Source organism: Limulus polyphemus, unplaced genomic scaffold (assembly GCF_000517525.1).
Source record: "Limulus polyphemus unplaced genomic scaffold, Limulus_polyphemus-2.1.2 Scaffold133, whole genome shotgun sequence".
Taxonomy (NCBI): Eukaryota; Metazoa; Arthropoda; class Merostomata; order Xiphosura; family Limulidae; genus Limulus; species Limulus polyphemus.
The window spans coordinates 915,150-919,376 of NW_013665743.1; the positions used below are offsets into that span (position 1 = coordinate 915,150).

General features: G+C 33.4%; 1 protein-coding gene across 1 annotated transcript in view; it reads left to right on the forward strand.

Annotated features, from left to right (window-relative positions):
- The window catches only part of LOC106473721, a gene marked incomplete at its 3' end in the record, with an annotated part of 188,441 nt that overhangs the window by 78,607 nt on the left and 105,607 nt on the right, over positions 1–4,227 (forward strand). The window lies entirely within an intron of this gene.

Sequence of the window (4,227 nt, forward strand, 5' to 3'; positions counted from 1 at the left end):
CAAGTGCCTTAACCACCTGGCCATGCCGGGCTCTCTGTAATGATTATGTCGTGTACACCACACATTTAAGCTCATAATCTAACTTCGGACACGTAAATAAAATAATAGGGAAAAAACTGCAAGACTTGAAATTTGAAGTACAGCAATAAGAAATAGTTTAAGAAGTCATACCAGAAAAGGTAAAAAGCATTGCAGAATAAGTTAGAGTTAGTATGTGCGAAAAGGTTAAAAAAAAGTCGAAACGGAAATCAATAACAAACGAAACAATTACCCAGTTAGGAAAATATATTGTTACGTCTCTGGTCGTTTGTTAATTTCCCGTAAAATTTCTTTCGGATGAAACTTTAACGACAGAAGTCCTTTTTTAAATAAAACTAGTTTATTATTTCTCAATACAACTTTGCAATACACTAAATTTCCACAGTCACGCTATAACTCAAACAAACGCTATAATTCACAACGAACGATTCACGCGCTTGACTCAACTGTCCGTCTCTATCTCGTTCTGCAATTCAATTACATTGTTGCCGTCACTTCTTACCGGTCTTATATATACAAAAAGCGTACATCTCGTTTCTTCGTGAATCTTCTAGAATATAATGACGTGTTACCAGAGTCACGTGACTACCGCTGTCGTAACAATATCTTAGATTCATTATGTTACACACAAGAAATTACTTGGCATTAGTACAGTGGTGTAAAATTTGCAACGACAAAGACAAAAAAACAATAGGTGTACCATGTTCATATAGAAGTTCAAATTTTGTTCAGATCACCTTAAGAGACCAGCAATCTATATATATATATAACTTGCAATGCCTATTATTTGGATGAGATATCTTTAGAAATAATTAAGATTCTTGCATTTCTATATCTAAAGACGTTTTAGGCCTGTAAGCCAGAGAAGGATATCAGGAAAATTGCCCCTCCCGATAATTGCCTTCTGGAAAATTCCCCCCTAGGAAAATTGCCCCCCACAATAGAGTTGCCACCCAAATTCAAAAGATTGTATTTATAATCACTTAAACTAACCCAGCTAACATACAACGTTTCTACAATGTTGTTCAGTAGTTGTGCATTGGTAAAATCCACAACGTCATGCAATATATGTTATGGCACCGTTAGACGTTAGTGATGAACATATATATTAATGAAATAAACAATTTATAAAAATCCAATAACAGTTTACATGTTTTAAAATACTGAACAACATTATTTGATATATTTTTGTATGGTTTATGCTTTTGAAAATTTACAAAGGAGGTAAACGTTTTCACAACGCTGCAGCAATTTTGTTTGTATGCGCAACGTTTATTGAAACACAAATTGTAGCCTAAGTAATATGTCACACTTTTTACTGTGTAAGTACTTGTTAGTTCAATTATTTTATGATTGAGAAACGTATCATTTATCTTTAATTTTCCTGTTCGTAATTAATTTAACCTATATAAAAGCCAGTGTGTGTTACGTCACGCTTGTTTTCTCAAAATAGGAGGAATAATAAAAGCCAAAATGCATTTATCCAGATAGAATAGTTCGATTACTCTTTGTCCATTACGATTTTAGTGACGCGGTTATAAGGGGCCGTGAGGGGGGGCGTGAAACCTTATATGTGTAGTGAGCGTTGGTATAATAAGCCTAGAGCAAAGACGTAGTGTGACACCACCTAGCCCAGAGCCAAGTACATAACATTTATCATGAAAATAAAAATACTGATTCAATTTTAAACTTAACCCATTTCTGAATTAAGCTATTTTTTTTTTATCACCAACGTTTTTAATCATAAAAAAACATCTTTAATCAACCGAGACTCTAAATTAAGAAATCAACAAATATTTTTTTTCTGTTTTGTTGTCTATACATTTCATTTTATACTTTCAGTACATAGACTAACAACAATATTAGGTTATACTTCTGTTGGTAAGCAACATGACATAAAAGCTATTGTTATTACGAAGTGTCACCAAAGCTTACTGGCTTGTTAATCTAACTGATTTATACAAATAATTATTCTATAAATACACCACAAATTCATGAATTATCTTAATTTTGATTGGCCCACAAAGAAATTTACCGACGTTTGACTGCCTGGACTGCACTTTACTGCCGCCTTGTTCGTCAAGCTTGATTTCACAAAACGTATTTGTTTCAGTTAGCTATGAAATATGAGGTTGGGGTGGGAGTGGTAATACTTGCCCCGTCATTTTTGACGTAGAAATGACCAGAATTATATTATCGTAAGAAATACATAACAGCCTCATTTCTTACGAATAATCGTGTTTGTTCGGACTATTCAAGGAATTGTTTATGTATTACAGTTGTTTCTATATTTCTGAATTTTCTAGGAATTTGTGATATTCTATAGTTTTAAATTGGCCTTTTTTATGTATTCATCACTGTATGTTTATTCTACAAAATAACGTTGAAATAACAAATAAGTACAATAACTTGTATTTTGTTGTGGGGGGGGGGGCAATTCTATTGGGGACAATTTTCCCAGAATCCAGAGAAGGATTATAAAGTAGAAAAACCTGACGTTTCTCAACTTGTTCTTCCAATAAAATCTGGAGGCTTAGAAGAGGCTTTCCTTTGTTCACTGACAGCAATTTCTTGTACTTGGGTAATGCCGCAATGACATAAATGAATTTTTTTTCGTCAGAGTAACTTTTAATCACGCACAGCTTTATGGCTCTTATAGTATAGTTTTTATGCTTTTATCTAGTTTTTTCAAATTAAAGAGGATTACCGGGAGAAATTACTTTTCTAGGAAAATGAAATGAATGCGACAAGAAAATACTGGTTTTATATATTTATATGTTGATATATTTTGTAAAACAAATGTAAAGGGACTGAAAACTAAAGTAAATATATGTTTACGTTTTTATATGACTTATGATTTTAATTTTGTTTGCATTCTGTTCTTATAAACATCAATTACATATGTCTTGAAATTGACAATTCTAGGTTTCCATGGAAATTAATCTTTATTAACAACAAGGCATATACATTTTAATACAGAAAGTGAAAAAAGTAAAAAAAAAGTAATTCTTTCTTATAGTACTTCAAATGTGAAGAAAGTAAAAAATAATAATTATTTCTTATGGTACTTCAAATTTACAAGATAAAAAATTACCATACTAATCTGTCTTTTTTTTTTTTGCGTGTTTGGTAAATTAAGATTGTGAGAGAATAATTGTTGGTGAATTATAATGAACTTATATGTTTTCTTATTTTGGTTGGTGAATTATAATTAGCATTTTTGTTGGTAAATTATAACTAGCTTATTTGTTTGTGTTCTTATGTATCTGCTCGTTTGTTAATTTCCGGTATATATTCTTTCCGAGGAACTTCAGCGATACATGTCCTTTCTGAATTAAAACTAGTTTATTCTTTCTCGATACAACTTTGTAAAACACAGAATTTCCACAGTCACTTTAAACTTAACAACCTTTATAACACACGCTATAAATCACAGTGGTTCACACAATTTACTTACGGTGCCAACTGTTCGCTTGACTCATTTATCTATATCTTCTGTATATCTAACTATCTATCGCTGGCTTTCTTTGCCAGGCTTATATACTAAGAAAGATGGTGTCTAGCAAACACTGGGACATTCGCGAGGTTCCTCGATAAGTCATGATCCTTCTAGAAACTCCAGCGCGCATGCTCGCACCATCGCGTGACTTCCGCTGTCGTAAGACTGCCCCTTCCTTAATTTTGTTCGTCCCGAACAATAGCCACTTACATTAAACCAATAGATAATTAAAAAATAACTTAATTAAATGTACAGAATTTACAAACACAAAATTAAAATACAACAAAGTCTCTTTTACAGGACGTATCTTCTTCCATATTGGTTTTATTGGCTTCTGCTTCACGTGAGGTTCATCTGCTCCATCAGAAAATGTCCCATTATCGGTAACAGTCACATCAGTGGTAGTAATTCATTAACGGCTTCACTGTTTTCCTTCTCAAAACCGGGTAGCGTTTCTTCTTCGACAGTGGCTTTTTCAGGTGACACGTCTTCAGCAGCGTCATTTGTTCCATTGTTCACTTTGTTCCAACTGAAATGTCCTGGACCACGATAATGCCAAAGCCTGTTGGCATGCACCACCTTTGGTTTTCCTCGCCGACCACGTCTAAGAGACGATCCACTATGTCATATGGGCCATCCCATGGAGAAGACAACTTAGGATACTTCCGTTTGGTCTTCCTGGAATTATA